This window comes from Eulemur rufifrons, chromosome 7 (assembly GCF_041146395.1).
Source record: "Eulemur rufifrons isolate Redbay chromosome 7, OSU_ERuf_1, whole genome shotgun sequence".
Taxonomy (NCBI): Eukaryota; Metazoa; Chordata; class Mammalia; order Primates; family Lemuridae; genus Eulemur; species Eulemur rufifrons.
The window spans coordinates 106,428,543-106,450,104 of record NC_090989.1 but is presented as its reverse complement, the minus strand read 5'-3'; positions in this window follow the sequence as shown (position 1 = coordinate 106,450,104).

The window sequence follows — 21,562 nt, the reverse complement described above, 5'->3', positions numbered from 1 at the left end:
GAGAAGAGAAAGAAAAAAAAAAAAAAAAGAAAAAGAAAAAAGAAAAGGAAAGAAAGAAAAGAAAGAGGAGAAAACGAAAGAGAAAAGAAAAAAAAGAAGAAAAAGAAAGAAAGAAAAAGAAAAAGAAAAAAAAAAAAAGAAAAAAAAAAAAAAAAAAGAAAAGAAAAGAAACGCAAAAAGCCAAACCAAAAAACACCAAAAACGCCAACAAAAATGAACAAAAACAAACTACATAGCACTTCACCACACTGCAAGGCAGAAAGATACACAAATCTGAAGTATATAATTCAGCGACTCAATTTTTTTTTTGTTTGTTTGTTTGTTTTACGCCTTAGCACAGCTCCGCCCCTTCACGCCCGCCCGGCTGGGTCCCGGGCGGTTTCGCAGTGGATTTCAAGATGACGTCTGCGCGCCCGCACAGCTCCGAGGGTGGTCACAGCCTTAATAAAACTGTTACTAGGTTGGGTGGGGAGTGGGAGGCCCTGAAAACATAGGCAACATTTCTGTGTTGACCTTATTATAGACAAAATATCTCCTCTTAGAAAATGGAGCACATGTTAGCTCTCACTCAGGTGTGTAACCCAAATTTAAATGACCCCAGTAAGATACAAAATACCTCAAGCAAAGAATTTGTTTTAAAGTAGTACTAGGGAGTGGCCAGAGGCAAGATGGCTGACTGGAGACATCAGTCACCAGATTGTCTCAGAAAGAAGGAAAAGTGTTAGATGGGGAAAAAAAGCATAGCCCAGGTGTAATTCTGAGGGTGCCAGAATCTACCAGATATTCCATATGAAGAAGTTGTAGAGAAGAATAAGAAGGAGAAAGATTTCAGCAGAGATCAACCCCTGAGGAATTTGGAACCCCATGGAAAGGGTACGTGGGAGTGTTTGTTTCTCCTCCCTTCTTACCTCTGGCAGAATGCAGGCTCCCAAACTGTTGGGGAGCTTCTCTACCATCACAAGCCCAAAAGCTGCTACCACCAGTGAGCTGAGATACTGGTCTGCCAGGCCCCTCAGGGTCACTCTGCCTCACCACAGACCCAAGCAGAGGCAGCAGGTGCCATACTGCTTTTCCACCCATGTGTGCCTTGTCCTCCCCAGGGAGCTTCACCCCTTCAGTTTTCTTGTCACTAGTCTGCACACAAACATTTCCCAACCCCTTCCTAGACTGCAGTGGCCACAGGGAGCCATTGCGTCCCAGGATCACTGTGTGATCTTAGAGCTTGGACAATCAGGGCAGGGTGCCTTCAGGGGAGAGGAGAATGCAGCAAGTCAGGGGAGCCCCTGAGACAAGGGGGACCAGAGTGCCAGCTCTCCTCCATTCAGACTCTCCTCCTCCTTCCCTCCCTGACCCATAGCTGCCAAGGCAGCTGTAGCAGTTCCCATGTGAGTCAGCACAGGTGCCCCAAGGGACGATAGAGCCAGAGCTCTCAGGAGGGGCTGCTTCCCCTCTGTTGGCATGCTCACCACACCCAAGTTTCCACACAGAATTGGGCTGATGCCTTTCCTCTTAAAGACCTGCAGTGGACCAAGGAGTGCTTGGACTATTAGCTCCCTGCCCACTGGTCCTCACTGGTGCTCTCTACCTGGCTACAGAGCAGGGCATACCCCACAGCTGAGGGACATCAAACCTGTTGAGCACTCCATGGGCAACTCAGGACCAGCACACTTCTCCCCGGTACAGTCTGGGATTGAACTTGGTGAATCAGAGGACAGGCCCACAGGCCAGATCCCATACCCACAGGACTCAATTGTGTTGCTTGGGGGCATGGAGGGGAGATTTGTGAACTAATCTCAGAGGCAAGGGAGCCCATGTGGAAAGAACTGAGAGGAGAGTGCAGTGTGTATCTGAGTTGCAGTGCACTGTGGATCACCCCTCCCCCCACAGAAAATGTATACTTTTGGTTTAGGGTGAGATCTTGGGCAGGAAACCTCCCAGCCTGCGGTGTGAGTGCGGGTGAGCTCAGCTAGTTCGGGCTGCTGCCTGCAGCCAGACACGGAAGATCTGCAGGGCAAGGGAAAAAGGAGAAAAGCAAGACTCACTCCCATCTGCCAGACTGTGAGTTCCAGACTGCCTCTCCCCAACAAGCAGACTTTTTGGCTTGATGGGCTGCATCAGCCCCTCCCTGGTGGCTTTCCCCAGTGGCCTGGGAGCTGACCCTCAACTCCTGCTGAGACAGCTCTTATGTCCCCTTTTGTGGAGCCTGAACACAGGCTTACCTGACCCAGCCTTGCTCCTCCGCCTGCCTAGGCTGTGGTGGAGCACAAGAAGGAGTGAACTGGGAGCTCCAGAGCCCCACCCACCACCTGGGACATCTGAGTGCTTCTCGTGATAGACTAGAGCTGGACATCTGCCATGGAGAGTGATGGTTAATTCAGTGAGTTGATCAGGCAGCGTTAGGTTAAGACAATTTAAATTGCACTTGCCATTTTTACCTTTCCTAGGAGTGAAAGACATATATTCAAATCTTTTAGTCTCTTGATTTTTAGCTTTTTAAAAAAAGATACACTATAATAATGTTGAGTTATGGACATAATAGTATTCTGGAGAGTGAATTTAAAACTGTGTTGGCCAAAAAAATATGGAAAATGACAAGAATGACTTTCTCCTTATAGAATAGGTACTATTTGATTTAGGATGAATTTTTCTAAATCTTTTCTTGTCTTTACCTGACCTTTATCTATAGACTGTTTGCAGAAGTTGGCATAATGGTTCAGCTTCCTTAATTAGAAACATTACACTTCACTGGGTTTTGGTCTCATCTGAAAATTGGAGAAAACACAACCTTATGGACAGCTGTGGGCCACTGGTTTAATTAAAAAAATACACCAAACTACCATTTAACATCTACAAACGACCAACATCATCTTCATTATCATCATCAGAAATACCATTTACTGAGTAAATACCATAATTCTGGCACTGTACTTTGTGCTTTATTTGTTTTATTGTTAATAAAATTGCAAGAACAATGAAAGTGAAAATTATTGTTCACATTTTCCAGATGGGGAAAAATTCCATAAGGTATAATTTTTTGAAAGGCAAACACTTAACTCATGGGAGAAGAGGATTAATAATGTCTAACTCTTTTGCAATAAGTAGAAACTTTTTCACCAACATACTCTGTGTTAGTTAAAAATATGCTTTAAAGTAACAAAAATCAACTTGAGTCAACTTGATTAAAAATGAATCTTAATTACAAAGATATAAGTTCATCTCATGAATCAGTCAGACTAACTGGTCAGACCTTTGAAAGAGACTAGAATCAGCAATTGGGAAGTCAACAGAAATCCAATCTCTGCCTCATGTCCTTTTTGCATTCTTTTGCTTCATTCTCATCTTACCCTTGCCCCCTCTCCTGGAACCTCATGAGTATAACGGCTATAGTTACAGCCACACACAGAAATTACCTATGAGTCCTACTTCCTAATTCCCTGGACAGAAAATATGAATCTGATTAGCCTAGCATGTTACATGTATTCACCACTAATAAATCAATGAAAATAGGGAAGAGGGTTGTACATTACTAATGTAATAGGAAGGGGCATCTCATCCCTGGAAAGCCAAGGGAAATTCTCTTAAAAGAGCTACAGGAAAGGCTGCAAGCAGATCACCAAAATCTACATTTTCTCCTGGGAAGAAAGTTGGACTAAATGTCCCAACTATTTTATAGTTAGATATAGCAAAATGATTACATTTCCATTATAGAATGTAAATAAAAATGATGTGTGCCAATTCCAGGCCCACACCCTATAAAACTCATTTATGTTCTTGTCTTTCACAGCTGAGCAGAATGGAGAAAACACAAAGGGTGACCCTGGAAGCCATATTTTAGAGTTGGCAGAACCTCTACAGCCTGGATCGCTAAACGACTAATGTAGAATTGCTTTGCCAAGCTTTCAACATACTCATTACTGTTACTCAGAAGAAATAAAGTTTAACTGTATTTGAGTAATATATTTTGGGACCTAACTTTTTCACCAATAAGGAGATCTCTCTTAGCTCATACCAAAGAGAAGGCTCATGGGCTGAGAGACATTCTGGAAGATATTTTCTACATACCTCACAACTGGAAAAAGTAAAGTAGAAATCATCAGAAAACTATAAATAAGCCACAATAATAAAATTTATTGGAAGTCACCTATTTAATCTCAAGTCCTTATTTAATCATAGTTACAGCTAAAATCCTGTTATCCTCTTCTCACACCCGTTTTGCTTGGTTGGCTCTCACTAACATTGAGGAGATAGATTCCAGTTGTTTTATTTTTCTCCTTTGGGACATACTTTCCAAAGATAGTTTATTATAAAAATATATATGAGATTGTTCCAAAATATTGAGCATAATTCTGTGCTTAACAATAAAAATTCAAAATTAATTTAGCTCAGCCACCATCCCAAAAGAGCTTACTATCTGATTGAACAAAAGAAACACATGGTACTACAATGCTACTAATAAATAGCAATATAAAATATTTTAAATACCTGCAGATGATGTGCGCTCAATAAAATAAAAAAAAAAAAAAAACCAAAACAAAAAAAAATATTTTAAATACCAAACACAAATATTTTCCTCATGTATTCAGTTTTTTAAAAAGATTCTAAAAGTATATATTCTGTATTCTACTTTATCAAAATAAATACCTTTTTAAGGTGGTATATTACTATATACATAAACTATTTGAAGGATGAGTCTCCCAAATATTAATAATGATTATACCATTGTAGTAGGATTACAAGAAATTATTAATGCTTTTTTATTTCTATTTTCTAATTTTCTTCTTTAAAAAATATGTATAATAAAGAAAATTTTCATGTAAAAATATGTGAACAAAAAAGGGAATTCTGTTCATTGCCTGTGACTTACATCTAAAGTGTGTTTAAAAGAGAGGTCAGAGAAAAAGTCAAGTGCCAAGGTGTGTTTGTTTTGCAATAAAGATAAGGAGTAAAGGGACGTAAGTAGGAAATTAATAGAACAACCACACCCAGGAACTCCTCAAATATTTGAAAAGGACTACAATCTGAAAAATTATCACACTCATGAATACATATTAAGATTTTAATACCAGGTTAACTTACAAGATATTTTATTCTTTTATAGCTGAATTTTTTAAATATATATATAAGTCAAACAGAATATATGACTCTGGCCCAGGAGAGGGCAGACCACCACACATAAAGAACTTTAACTTGCCCTTTTAAAGAAATAATGCTTATAGCCTGACCAAGTCCTTACAAAAGGAAATGGCAATTCATCGTCAAAATATGCGTCGTTCTTTTCTCTCAGTATTTCCATTTCTATTTGTGATCATCTTCAAACACAAATGCCTCTTCCTGAATAAATTATTACAGTGGTAAGTTTGGTGCCATGATTATTCTTTCTTAAAAAGATCTGCATTATTCTTAGATTAGATTTTCTCCACTTAGTAGTAAATCCTTTCTAAGGGATTAAAGGTCTCTGCTACTTACAAGAGAAAAAAGCAAAAAGAAAAAATACTGTGGCAATGAACTTCTATACTTTTTTTGAATATCTTTTGGTATGTTTATTACCATTTACATTTCTTTTTTAAAAAATCAACTTTTTGTGATTTTTTTAAATACATAAAGCCTTCTTATTTTATTGTTAACCATTAACAACTTTGTTATTGAACATGAATAATGCATAATATTCTTCTTAATACATCCATTTTGCTTAAAATGGAACTCCTCAACTCCTATTACAGATGAAGTTTTTTAGTTTTTTTTAGTGTTTTCTAAATTTCAGAATATTATGGGGTACAAATGTTTTGGTTACATGGATTGCTTTTATACTGCTTGAGTCAAACTTATAAGTGTGCCCATCACCCAGATAGTGTACGTTGTACCTGTTAGGTATGATTTCACCCCCCCCAACCCACTGCATGATTTTCATTGAGTTTCACTTTCACATGCGCATATGAGTGTTGATCGGTTAGTTCCAATTTAGTAGTGAGTACATGTGGTGTTTGTTTTTCCATTCTTGCAATACTTCACTTAGGAAGGATGGCCCCCAATTCTGTCCAGATTGTTGCAAAATGTATAAATTCACTTTTTATGGCCGAGTAGTACTCCACCGTGTATGCAAGTAGGTTCCCTGCCCAGGATCATGGCCTGAGCTGGGAGCTCGGCCGTCCAGTGGGTGGAGGGTGCCCCTTGAGCACGCTGCAGCTAGGACCCACTCTGCATCGCCCCTGAAGGCACACACACCTCAGTAGACTAGTTCACAAATATCCCTTCTGTGCCCCTGGGCAATGCTATTGAGACCTGGTGTATGGGATCTGGCCTGCAGGCTTGTCCCTGGGCCCTGGAGATCAATCCCTAAACCTGCCAGGGAGATGAGTGCTAGTCTCAAGTCACCCATGGGTGTTCAAGCCAGATGAATGTCTCTACACCTCAGGATTTGCCCTGCTCTGCTGGAGTCACCAGGCAAGCAGCACCTGGGAGGTCGGCTGGGTAGGGACCTCATAGTCTGAGTACCCCTCAGTCTGCTGCAGGGCCCCAAAGGAAAGGTCCTGTTCCCTGTGGATGCCTCCCGGTGGTGGCTAAATTGTCTCTCTGGGCAGCTGTGGGTAGGGGAGGGGAAGGGGAGAATGAAGCAATATGGTGCCTTCCAATCAGCTTTGGTCTGTGGGGCGGGAGGTGCTCTGAGGGAGCTGGGAGCCTGGTGCCCTGTCTACAAGAGGTACTGCTCACCGGCGGTAGCCGTCCATGGGCTGGTGTTAGCAGGTCTCTCCAGCAGCTCAGGAGCCCACCAGCAGTCCGAGATGCAAAGAAGGGGAAATTTGACCGCTCCGCCTACCCTTGTCTCTCGTCTCCAAGCCTGTCGGGGTTTAGGCCCTGGCGATGCATTTCTCCTTCCAGTTCTGCTCCCCACCTTCTTCCTGTGGAGTCTCCTGCAGTTTCAGGCACCCTTTCTTCCGACCCTCATCTGATCTATGTTTGTCTGCCTGTTTGTTTTTTTCACTTTCATCTAAAATCTATCTATCTTGCAGAGACACTCTGGCTGGTAGCTTTTCTCATCCACCATCTTACCTCAACCTCTGCCATCTGGTTTAAACTGTGTTTGAGGCCAAACCCTAAAGTACAAAATGTCAGGTTGATATTTAAAATAAGTTCAAGGTTTTAAAAGCTATCCAAAATCTTATTTGGCTTTGATTTTCTCATTCACTGCTTAATAAGCTGATATTAAAATGACCTGTCATTATTAAGATAAGGGTTTAGAAATTACAAACGTGCAAATTAACATAAAACTAAATCCTATGGGAATCCAAGGAAGGTGGCTGACAGGACATTTATTTTTCTGAGGTTTTATTTTCTTTTCTATGCTTCTGCCGGAGGACATATACTAGTAACTGATCAAATTACTCTAAAAATTTCAGGTTGTATTATGATCAATAATTTTCAAAACCAAAAGAAAAATTTATAGGAACAAAATAATATTCTCCTAAACTTCAAAGAGATTAAAATATGTTTACATGTTTAGTCAGGTCAATAAAAATCTTTAAGCCAGTAAATTGCATTGACCAAAACTATTTTTCTCACTCATTATATCTAAAATTTTTATTTCTAGCTCTATTATTTTATGTTATATTAGACAAATTTTTAAAAATCTCACATCGACACGATCTCACTCTTCAAAAACAAAGATTTCTAATTCTGAGATGGGAATTTTTAAATAAATAGGATTAACTTTGAACTTTAAATAGAAAAATAAGCCTCAGTTCACCTATTCCCTACCTCTCCGCAGTTCAGAAGTCACAAGAAAAATACAGCTAACTCAGAATCCTTGATTCTATGACCCATTTGATTGATTTTTTTGGCGACTTATTTAAAGGTATAACAACAAATCCCTTTATTGTCTTCTCATGTAGTTAATAACTTTAGCAATAAAAAGGAAGATGTGGTGTACTTCTCAGGCTCTCTGAATGTTCTCAGTAGTAGAAACCAAAGAAAGCTAAATATCTGGTTACAAAAGACTTGTAGCTCATAAATTCAGCCAATATAAAAAGTTTGTCTTGTTATATTTATTCATCTATTTGGGAGCTGGATGGCTTTCCCCTTGCCCTGCCTTAATGGGATTTAAAGCATGTCAATTTTTCCAGTTTTTTAATCTTCCTGCATTTATCAGTTAGCAAACAATTATCCAATTTTGAATCTTAAAGGAATCCTAATAGTAAACTGGTCCTCTCCCTCAATTTGTACATAGAAACTAATGCTTTGGAAGAATGCACAGTTTCATTCTGTGCTCTGAATCAAGACTTCATCATATTGAAATCAGACATGGCTAACTCATAGTCACTTGTTCAATAATAAAGAATTCAAGAACTGTCTGTTAGCATGGTCACAAGGATCAACGGTCAGGCCGAGGAGAAGCAGACGTGGTTAGCCACTCTGTTAGACATCTGGTTATCCACAGGCCCCACCAATGCCCAACCACATTCCCTGAGCTTTAGACATGTCTTGTTTCATGATGAAAATGGGACAGTCATTCATACCATTTAGTGCCTTGTGGAGAAGGGCCATGCTTAACTTCTTGTATTGGAAGCTCTACATAAGTGCTGTCCAATAAAAATATAATGTGAATCACAAATAGAATTTACATTTCTTACTAGCTTCATTAAGAAAAAAGTAAAAAGAAACAGGTGAAAATATGTTTTCAAATACATTTTATTTAGTCCAATATCTCCAAAATATCTTTTCATTTATTTCAACTTGTTATAAAAAATAATAAATGGAATATTTTACAGTCTTTTTTATCATTCTTATTTCTAAATTCAGTGTATATTTTACACTTACACCTCCTTCAGACTAATCACATGCTGAGTGGCCTCCTGTGGGTAGTGGCTAGCAGATCGGACAGTGCAGTTGGACACTACCTCTCCTCCACATTCCTACACAGGCTCTCTAAATAAAAAGAAATGGTTAAGTTATTATTATATTTAAGAATAGTTTAACGTGATAAATACACTTAGACTGATGGTCAGTTTTTATTTTAGGTCACTAGGGTGTAGTAGTGAAGTGTGCACCCATCAATTACATGTCTTTGGGCATATTACTTAACTTCCTTGTGCTTTAGTTTCCTCATCTACAAAATAGCACAAATATAATATTACCTGCCTCATCAGGTTGTTGGAAAATTAAGTAAGACAATATGCCTAAAGCACACAGAACAGCGCTGGGAGCTGCAAGTGACGGTAGTTATTATTATCATTATTATTGTAACTTCTCTGAAAAAATGATCCTCAAAATATGCTTCTAGGACCATCAGCATCACCTGTGAGCTTGTTATAAATCCAAAGCTACTGAATGAGAAGCTTTATTTTAATAAGATTTCCACATGATTTCTATGTGGGTAGCAATGGCTTAGAGATTAAGGAGAGATATTATAAAAATGACAAATATGGCATCTTGGAATTACAGTTTGTGCTATAATTTCTAAGGAGAAAAACTGGGGGAATTTATTAGAGAAGTGGAGAACTATAGAAATATCAAAATATAAAAAGGAAACCTGATATAGAGGCAAAGTCAAAGCTCATGGAATTCTAATGTGGCCATCAACTCCAATTTTAACAATTCATCACCAGTAAGACTAATTCATTGTGGCAGAGAAAATAAAGGCATGCAAAGATAGAAACAGATGCTGCATTTCCAGATCTTTTTGTGTGTCTCACAGTTCTCCATGGTCAATAGCTCACATGTGCAAAGCAATTAGTTATAGCCTGTTAACAGCCCAGTGAAGATGTTAAAGCAGGTGATTTTTCCCCCTTTGATAAATGGAGAGACTGAGACCTGGAAAAATAGTGGCTTTTCTACAGTACAGAGAATTAAACAGCAGAGCTAAAATTAGCATGGCTAAAATGGCATGACAGGCCAGCATGGTGGCTCATGCCTGTAATCCCAGCACTTTGGGAGGCTGAGGCAAGAGGATTGCTGGAGTCTCGGAGTTCAAGACCAGCTGGGGCAACAGAGTAAGACCCCATCTCAACAGAAATAAAAAAATTTAAATGGGCATAGTGGTGCACACTTGTAGTCCTGTATACTCGGGAGGCTGAGGCCCGAGGATCTCTTGAGCCTAGGAGTTGGAGGCTTCAATGAGCTATGAACACGCCACTGCACTCCAACCTGATTGACAGAGCAAAACCATTTCAAAAAAATAAAATAGGATAAAATAAAATGGCATGACAATAAATAACATGACTAAAATTTTCTCAATCAAATTCTTGTACCACATGAGTGTATGAAGGATAATAATACTAGTAATAGTAATAACAATAGTAGTTACCTTTGCTAAATGCTAGTTACTATATCAGTACTTGACACATTAACTCAATCATCATAACAACCCTATGAAACAGATGCTATTATTATTCCTACTTCATAAATGAAGAAATTGATGCACAGTTAGTTACCTGCCCGAATTGCCAAAGCTAGGAAGTCACTGAGTCCAGCTTATACTTAGGCACTCTGGCTTCTGAAATCATATTCCTAACCACTATGCTATTTATATTCTGCTTACTTAACTTACTAGTGGGGAAGGGGGTGTTGTGGACTACAGAATACCTAGTTGCCCAATATGGAGTTGAATAATAAATTTCTAAACAGTTCTTGACTTTAGAAAATACTTTATTCAGTATTCCTTTTTAATCCAAAGGTATTTTCATGCATAGCTCTTTCAGAAAACATCTACTATGTAAAGCAATATTTGATAAATTGGCTACTAAAGCTATGCCAAAAACTGAATATATATATATACACACATACATATATGAAAGTGAATCTTTAAAAAATATTACAAGTTTGACTGAGGAATCTCAAGTATATTTGAAATTACTAATAATAGTTTGCTGAACCCCATCATCACAGCTAGATATAGTGGGGAAGGGTAGTAAGAAAAATTAACTTTGCCAACTAGTGGGTTTTCAGACTATTTTGATGTATTCAGTCTGTTTCAGTGACTTCAAGACCTAATGGATTATTGAAATCTAAATACCCTTCTGTGTAATTAATCATATTAAATCCTGCTTTTCTCTGTCTCCATATCTATCCTGGTGATAAGGTGGAGGTGATAAGGAAGGATAAGGAAGGATTTACTTTATGTCCGGCACAACCCTATCAACAGCAAGAGTTTTCAGCTCTTCTCTTTTGATCACCATAGCTGACTTTGTATGCTATAGAGTGAGCAATGCCCAAATGCTGGCCCTTTTATGAGTTTACTCATTTTCTGGTTTTTGAGGGACTCTGCTGCGGCTTCTCCTGATGCATTTGATACTGTAAGTCTCTTGTTTCCTGTCACTCCCCAGTGGGCAGTCCACTCCATAGACTCTCGTTGCTGAGTTATTTTCACTGTTCCTATGTACAGCTCTCTTGGGTTATCAGCAAGATACCTCACGCCACAGCTGCCTGGGGCATTCCCTATCCACATGATCTCGTGGGTTCACACCACTTCAATCCACAGACATGCACGCTCACCACAAAAGCTTTGCCACTGTTTCCCTGCTCCATATCCCAGAAACTTCCACACTAACTTTTGGTTTGGGGCTAAGCTGCTTTCAGATAAGAAAAAGTCAATCATTCCCCATCTAGCGGTGGAACAGATCCTGAGCCACACTTGTGTAGAGAAAAAATTAACTGTCCCCATTGCCCATACTCCATGAGTAAAGGAGAAACAAAGGGATAGTAATGCCCTCTTGAGCTTTGCTCACATCCAAATTTTTGTACTCTCTCTCTCTGCTCTTCTGTTATCTCTTTATCTCTTTTGGTATAGTTGCTATATTTTAGTGAATTATTAAATTATTTTGTAGTTTAAAGCCTTTTGTTCTGAGCCTTAAGCTATGCTCAGAAAAAGCCCACAATAGAGTTGTTAGCACCAATAGATCAAGAAAAGGTCTCAATAATCTTCACTTTCTCCCATTATCATAGCAAATGACCAAATCATAAAAAATTAATAATCTAGAAATTTAAAGATAACTAAAGAAAAAATTTTACTTTTCAATAATATATACTGAATTAATAGGTATAAACAGTGATAAAGACTAACATTGTACCAATTGCAAAATATTTTATTCAGTTGATTAAAATTCCAGTAATAAAATTTGAGAAATAAAATTAATACTTTGGTTGCTCTAATCAGTTTTACAAGGATGGGGAAAGGGAGGATGGAAGAAGTTCTAAAGCTGACCAACTACCTTCATCATCAACTTTAGAAATTATTATTGTTATCTCTATTTTATAGATAAGATATATGAAGTTTGGAAGTCATGTTCTTGCTTAAGGTTCTGCGAGAGGCAGAATCTTTCAAATTAAATTATACCAGTAATTGAATGCATCTTGATATTGGCTCATATTAGAGGTGTCCATGGCATTTATATAATCTCAATTTCAGGTAAAAAGACATGAGCTTTCAGTACATTACCAAAAATTAGGTGACAATTGTCTCAAATTAGCAATAGATCCAATTACTCATGTGTGTCCAAGGTCACATACTGTCAAAGGCCAATGCCACAGAAAATGAATTCCAAATTAAAATGGGAGGAAGCCAAGTTGGATAAGCTCCACAATGGAAACCAAGCAGATTTCCTTGGTGCCAAGATATTTGGCAGCCTTCTCAGGCATAATTGCTTCTCCTTCTCATTTCTCTCACTTCATCCCACAACATCTAACCTTATAAATGCCTGAACAAATGTCCCCTTGACCAGGTGCACCATGGCTCTGGAAAGTATAATTAGCACAGTTCACTAAATGCTGACACCTTGGCAAGATGCATGCCACTGGGCACTGGCATGTTACTTCAGTTCAACTCTCTACTGGAAAATATTAGAGATTTATTCTGGAAGATATAAAGTTGCTCATTTCTTATATTCCAAGAGTTAAATATATGCCAAATAGATATTATAATGCAGTTATATATAATATATCCCAAAGTGAGAATACTGATTTACTGTATGTAGGGAGAGATGTTAGTTATCAAAGTGTCACAGAAGAATGTAGCAGCCCAAACTATACATACTCCAGGCTAGTGGTGTCTCCCTTGTGTATAGATCCTTACTACTCAAAGTATCAATCATCAGCACTGGTGTTACCTGGGAGCTTGTTAAAAACACAGAATCCCAGCTCCAACCCAGAGCTACTAAATGAAAATTTGCTTGTTAACAAAATCCCCAGGGAATTCAAAGGCATATTAGCTTGAAAAACACTGGTCTGGATAACTGTACTGTGTATACCATTCACCTTCTTGCTACAACCCTAATGCTATTGTCAGAAGTTGTATCCTCTAAAAATGGCTGTTTCTTTGGGTACCAAGTTTTAAAAAGACTATTAAATGCAATAAAAATATAAATATTTTCTCAAATTTATTTCTCCAATTCTTATAGAGTAAATATTTTAAAATTTTCAATTATAAAGAAGGAAGAAAATACCTTCTAAAAACATATTTTTACCAGCATCCAAAGGTGTATATGTGATATGTATGACATATGTATTATATATATGATTGATTCTTCATTTTAAATATTTTCTGTGCTTAGGAACAAAGTAGTTAGTAGGAGACACAATGGTGAGGTGCTACCCCATACCTTAAAAATATCATGATCCTCTGAGTAGTAAATTGTAAGTTATGAATCAGTTCATCAGATCTGAGCAAAGATTATATTAAAATGATAGAATGGCATGTAGGCCTTTGAAAGCCCAGCTGTGCACTGTACACTAAATCTTCCAGAATAAGCATTGGTCAATCTCAAAATTAGAGAAGAAAGGGCAGGGGCAGAGAAGGAGAAGAAGGGAAGGGGGCTAGGAAATAGCTGTTGGCTTTGCCTACCTAAACATGCACCAAGCAAGAGGGTATCTTCCAGGCCAGCTAAACTGTAGTCCATCTGACAGCAATATCTCTATGAAGACTGGTTTCTTAGCAACAAAAATGTTAATAATATGACTTCTGTAATTTGCTTAAATGGAGAGAATAAGCAACTAGAACAATGTCTGCCCTGAAATTATCCTACCTACCTAATAGATGTAGCTCTATTTAAATTAATTAATTGTATTCTGGTTAATATACCTCAGATTCTTATGAATTAGCTAGTGTGAGTATTCAGTTCTTCTGATCTTGCTTGCTCTGGGATAGTGTTAAGAATCTATATCACAACCAGGAAGTATCAGGCCTGGAATCTGAACCCTTGTGATCTGTCCCTTCTTTTCATACTTATGCTGCTCCTACACCAGAGAATCCTAGATTTTTAAAAATCTGATAAAATTTTGAAAATCTGATAAAAACTAGAGATGAGATGTACATATACATAGACAACAACAACAAAAGGCTATCATTTCAGGAGATTCATAGTGCTTGAAGCTTATCTGCAGACCCTCATTCTCAAGAGACTTGCTATCTCTAGCTAATTCAGTAAAAGACATTCACAGAATTATAAATATTTAATAGAATAATTACAGAATGCTATATTGCTTACACACATGTATGTGTACATATACGGAGAAAGAGTAAGAGGGATTCCATCCTAAGGAGGCTATTATCAGTGAACTGGAAGTCCCTATTGTTTACATAAGTATAATGGTGGTTTTGTGTGTGCAAGTTTGGTGATAGCTCAGTTAGAGTAACACTGGGGCAGAGAGGGAGATCTGCAGTGGAGACACATTCTAGGCAGAGTAAACAAAGTTAGTCTGGGCATCACACAGCCCTCACAGCTCTGTGCCTTAGCTCTCTTAACATGATGAAGGTGTCTTTTTCCACAAATTGTCCTATGGATCTGAGCAGCTGTCTCACTCAGCAGTTCAGCCCACTTCCATCTCTTGACTCTACCCTCATAGCTAAGGCCTTTTCATGATTGCTGTAACTGGGGAAGAAAGAATAGAGTGTTTCATATATCCAATAAAATGTTTCAGCCTGGAAGTACCACATTTCATTTCACTTCTATCACAATTCCTTGATGGAAACTACTCACATGATCCCACCCAACTCAAGGGGGCTGAGAAGTAAAGGTTTCCATATACCTAGAATGAGAAGAAACCCTGATATTGGTGAACACCAAAAATGTCTACCATAAGACATATCTATTAGAGGCATTTCAATTTGTTTGCTGGAAGTGTTCAATATTAAACTTCTCATTTGCCTGCCCCATGGAATCTGTGATAAAATACGTAGTCTTCTCATTCTATACACCTTGAAGAGCTGCTGAGCTCTGCATATCAATGAGGCATAGACTAGGTACAGAAAGCCCCACTCTGTAGAGGGTAGAAATAGAGAGCAGTGAGCAAAGACGCTGGCATTCAATGATAGAGTGCTAGGACAGAAGCAGCTTCCCACAGTGAAAAGGAAATGTCAGAGATGTACCTTCCAATCCAGGTTATAGTGTATGATTCTGAGCAAGTTAAGTGACTTGCCCATCCGTAAAATGAGTAAGATAGATTTGATAACTTTAGTGTTAAATTGTACAGCACTGGCAGTAGGTGCAAAAGCAATTAAAGAAGAGAGAAATAAATTTAAGGAGTAACATTATTTTTGACTGGTAACCTCATTTTTTAGCTATCTAACTAATCTATTACTACCTCTGATGATCACTTTTATTAATGGGATTTTATTAGGTAAGATATATCAAAAAATCTAACTTTGCTGCCCTGAAAGTATAACACTCAGTATAAAAATATTCTTCAGATAAATAAAGTAGGATAAGATATTGACTTATAGTGCATTTTATTTTTATTTTATTTTCAGATGTTTTTCTAAGTGCACTAAGATAGGTAAAATTTGGTATAATATTTGTCTCTCAATATTTGGTAGAGGAATTTAGGAGAATTATGTATATAAAGGTAATCATATGTCAGGGTTTGCCTAATTCACAGCATAATTATGAATAGTGTCCCATATCATTCTCAAAAATGTCCCAGTTTGGACAGTAAGTAGTATGTCCCCCAGTGTATATGCCATATGATTTTCAGCAACTGATTGTTGTGAACACTCACATCAGGGGTCTTATTTGTTGCTGTTATAATCAGTCTTCAAATTAATTTAAATCTAACATTGGGAACACTTAGGATTCATGCAAAATATGAAGTTATTTTTTATCCTTGTGTTGTTCACTGGAGATAGAAGGTTTTCTATGTTCACATTAGCAGCCATAGCAATCAAAATGAGGGGTTATTTTCTCTTGAGTCATTTACAAAGGAAATCCTTTGAGGTGAACAATCATTCCTGATTTCTCCAAGGTATGTAGAAGCCAATAATAACCAGGATTATCCTATTGTTATATTTTAACATTGGTCTGAATAAAATAGCTGATACATTAAGCCCTCAAAAACACAAACACAATCTATGGATTTTTGGTCTTCTGTCATGGAGAAATTCATAATAACGCAACTAACCATAACTCAAAACTAAAAAAAAAAAAAAAAAAGTGGTTACATTACCCTCAATTTGAGCCAAAATGGATTTCCCAAATGACTTTCTTTATAATTGCTATAAAAAGAGTAATTTTTAGTTTGCTTTAGAAAAAAATCACCTCTTTTTTTGTTTACAAGTTCAATGCATTTTTAATATTTCTTTAATGTTGACTTTTTCTTCTTTTTTATTTCAGCATATTATGAGGGTACAAATGTTTAGGTTACATATATTGTCCTTGCCCCACCCGAGTCAGAGCTTCAAGGGTGTCCATGCCCCAGATGGTGCACACCACACCCATTAGGTGTGTATATACCCATCCCCTCCTTCTCCTTCCCATCTTCCCAACACCAGATGAATGTTATTCCTATATGTGCACTTAAGTATTGATCAATTAAAACCAATTTGATGGTGAGTACATGTGGTGCTTTTCTTTCCATTCTTGGATGACTTTTTTTTTTTTCCCCCTGTGGTGCTAATTATCTTATGGTCCTTTAATTCACTATATTCTTTAAGGATGGACAACTAGATCAAATAAGGACCACAAAAAGTTAGTAATAGCAACTCAAAAACCATGCCAAACTGGTGTTACCAAAAGTAAAATTCTGCATCACCATTGTGTTTTGCTCCACTAATTCTCATGAGTTATTCTGCAGGATTTGGACTCTTGGTTGTTATATTTTGGGGACATAGGTTGGTTATGTTAGCATGAGCCTGACAATTATATCAGGAAAGACAGTGATATCTAGATTATATCATTGAATCACATTAATTTATTATAATTTAACAAAAATCTAAAGGGAGGGGAACCATGAGCCACTCAGCAAATTTTATAAATATTGCAATAGCAAAATTGCCATATTTGTTTTATTTTAATATCTATATATTGCTAATAATTTTCTGAGCAATACATAAAAGCTTTATTCACAGAACCTTGATGTAGAGTTTGATGTGCTTCTGCTAATATTGAGTTTTATTCTAACTGTACTAAAAAGATTTTTAAGCTAATTATCACTGAATTCAAAAGAAAGCAACAAATGAATCCAGGAGGGAAGCCATCGGTAGTTGTCCAGGGTTATGAAAGGACTTATGGTCCTTTCTTCATTGCTTCCAGAGTCAATAGATACAAAAAGCAGGAAGGAGTCTGAGATATTTGTAATTAGGCAGCTAATGGTAGATTGTATTATTTTAAAGCAAATTCGAGATAACCTTTTTTTCTGTAAACATTTCTGTTTGTATCTGTAAAAAAAAAAAAGGACTCTTTAAAATCTAACCACAATTTCATAATTATACCTTTAAAATGACAATAATTGGTTAATTCTATCAAATTTCCCAATTGGTTCATCAAAACTTTAAATTTTTAGTTTGTTTTTTTGAAATCCAAATAATAAGTATCAACAATTGCAACATATGTCTTATAAGTTTCTCTTTTCTCTTTTTTTCTCTTATTTCTTCTCTCCTTTCTTCTCTCTTTCTCTATACTTCTTGAAAATTATTTTTTGATAAAAAGAAAGTTTTCCACATTCTGTGGAGAATCCTACAGTCTGGATTTTGTTGACTGCATCCTGTGAGGTAATTGATGTGCTCATCAGCTCCTAACATTTAACCTTCATTAACTCTTTTGTTAAAATTGAGTACAATTCATTTAAGAAAAATGGCTGAATGCTTTTGTCCCTTATTTATTTATCTGCTTATCATCGGGTATGGGGAATTGATCCTCAAATTCTTTTTTTTTATTTCAGCATATTATGGGGCTGCAAAAGTTTAGGTTATGTATATTGCTCTTGCCATCCGACCCCTGAGTCAGAGCTTCAAGCTTGTCTATTCCCTAGACAGTGCGCATCGCACTCATTACGTATGTATACACCCATCTCCCCCACATCTGCCTGACACCCGATTAGTGTTATTCCCAAATGTGCACTTAGGTGATGATCAGGGAAACCAATTTGATGGTGAGTACATGTGGTGCTTATTTTTCCATTCTTGGGATACTTCACTTAGTAGAATGGGTTCCAACTCTATCCAGGAGAACATAAGAGATTCTATATCACCATTATTTCTTATAGCTGAGTAATACTCCATGGTATACATATACCACATTTTATTAATCCACTCATGTATTGATGGGCACTTGGGTTGTTTCCACATCTTTGAGATTGTGAATTGTGCTGCTATAAACACTCGGGTGCAGATGTCTTTTTTATAGAATGACTTGTTCTTTTGGGTAGCTGGTGCAACCCCAAATTCTTTATCTTCAGGGCAGGTTTCGCAGGTTTCTTTCCAATACACCTGCAGGCATCCATTAACTTGTACTTATTTTCTTATTTGTTATCTGGATTTCATACAAGGAGTGACTCTGAAAAGTCTCTGGAAGCCTATAGTTTAGGGGAGAGATAGAATTGTCCTCACGTAAAACAATTTGTCACATTGGGACATATAATCAGTTAATAGTGAGGAACTCTTGATGACCACATCTTTGTTTTTTCATCATTTTACTATAAAATATCAAGGCCACACCCAGTAGCAGTCTGGATAGCATCCCTGAAAAGAGTGTGTTTGTTCACAGTAATATTAGCTGTTTAACTTTGGTGAACTTTTTCCAAACATTATTTTATAAAATATGACCTCCTCATAATGAACTTTTGTTTTGTTCTGACAATTTCTTTCTAATACATACATATACATGATACAGCCCCTTAAAGTTTTGAAATAGGGCTTTAAATTTACACAATTAGTGTCATAATGTTTGTTACAGGATGTGGATAAACACAGTGATATTAGAACTTTTAAAATATAATTGGAGAGGACTTACTTGACCTTAGCAATGTTAATCAATGAAACTGAACTAATACTATACTATTCCTTTCCTGTTCCTATTTCACTTGAAGAAATTACTGGATCATGTGACAAATGAGTTCTGATCTTGATGTGGACTCATTCTTGTCACTTTAATTCTTGATACTTTAGAAGACAATTCTCAAAGGTCTACAGAGTTTCTGCACTACTTAAGCACCTATGATCATTTTCAGGCCTTGAAGATTCAAGGACATTTGTATAATGAACAGCTTTGGAAGTTAGAGTCTACCCCCAGAGCAGACGGAAGGTTTGTTTACTCTCCAGTATAAAAATATAAGGTATTGCTCTGAACAAAAACCGAGTGGGTTGCTTTTGCAACCCATTATAAAATATTAGGGTTCCCTAAGCTTCAAGCGTCTCATCTGTGTTGCAACATGTTGCTCCAGTGGGATGAAGGGAGTTGAGGTAAACACGAAGCTCATGTGTCCTACTGTGTTGTGAGTAATGAAGTGTTTTTCTCCTGATCTAAGAGTCTTGTAACTTGTGCTAGTTTTCATAATGCTGTAGTGGGTTAACTTGCTAGCTTGCAAGCTGAGTAAAATCTTTACAGTTATTAACAGGTGCTACAGTTTGGTTATCTTCAGAATTAAGGGATTGGCCTACAAGTTGATTTAAATTTATTTTTTAGTTCTGATTCAATGAAGAGAAAAAAGAGTCTTGGTTTATGTCCTCAAGGATTATAAACTTTTGAGACTGAAAGAAATGTTGCAGGCACTGTTCCTTCAGCCCAAGTGAGATTCAATCTTCTCTGGCAAATTCTATGACCTGGTTGAAGAGATGAATGGGTTGAAATGTGACGGCAAGCATATGAGAGCATAGGTTTGTCTCCTGTTTCAGCTGAAAGGAAAAGATTGGACATTGTTATTTGACATGACTGGGAAGACAGGAGAGTGAAGATAACTCCCATAGAATGTAATCTGATCCCAGTGAGGCTACCATAGTTATTTTCATGAAAAACCACTGAGGTGTGGAAACACAAGCAAAGCTGTTCATATCCACAGTGACAAAGCATAAAACAGGATGATGATGATGAGAATTCTTCTCACTTCTGCACAGCACTTCCCTCTCCTTAGTACCATGAAAACAGTCTGGTACATTTTAGTGTTCTCTAAAGTAGCTGCATCAGGGCAGCAACAGAGACCACAGTGCTCAGCTGGAGATGATACATTCCCAGTAAACAGGGCAGTACCCGGTGTCAGACTTGCGGGAGAAGATGGATGTCACTTGTGAAGCCAGCTTGTAGGTATATGTGGAACAACACTGTCAACCACTAGAAATATTTGACAGCCAATTCCCAGGGCACTGAGTTAATAGTTGAGCAGGTTGGGGCAACACTAAAGCAATTTTGGTCATTATCACATATGTGTCCTTATTTGTGCCCGTGGTTAGTGAGGCATGAGGAAACTCAAGTGACACTATAAATAGAGTGAAATATAGTGAGTGTTGTAACAGAGCTTAGTGTTATGGAAACACAGAAAATATTTGAGCTAGATCTTGAGGGATGAATAGGCTTTTGCTAAGTAACTAATAAAATAAAAAGAATCCTTTCCAGAGAAAACTATTGCAAAAGACTAAGCACTGTATTATATATTTCAAGTTGAGTTTTGAATTTCAAGAGCCAAATTATCAACATTTTCAAAATTTAACTATCAGTACCCAATTACAGTTAAAACAAATGTGGTCAAAAGAATGATTTACACATACAAAACTGAATTTCTCACCTCAATAAATTAGGTACAGTGATAGGGTTTCATGCTTTTCAAACTCAAATTTTGTCAATAAAATAACTCTTCAGTTATGTCTTTTGTTAGAGTCTGTCCTCATAGCATGTATAATATATGTGTACATTCATTCTGTGCATATTTGCTAATAAATTTAATCTTTGCTTTTCCCCAAAATGTTATAATGTCACCATAATACTTAATTTTTCAATTAACATTTAACCAATCAATTAATTTATAAATCAAATGCAACATATACATAATTAAAGATATATTTTTCTCATCTATAAATTATTCACCTCTATTTTTAGCTTCTAATCATCAATCAAGGCCAGGTACAACAGTGTGAAGGAATGAATAGTTGAGGTTCCTCATGTTTCAGCAGATGTTTGAAAGCAATGGGAGAAATGTCTCTAAACAGACTGGGCATCGTGTTTGATGGAAAATAAGGTGTGGATAAAAATTCTTTTACTGGTCTTCATAGCTTGTCTTCAAATTTTTGTTTCATAATAATTAAAAACCCGAGGTACAATGTAGCCTAGAGAAGTGAGGCATTGTCAAGTTTGGTAAGCTCTACAAGAGTTTCCTA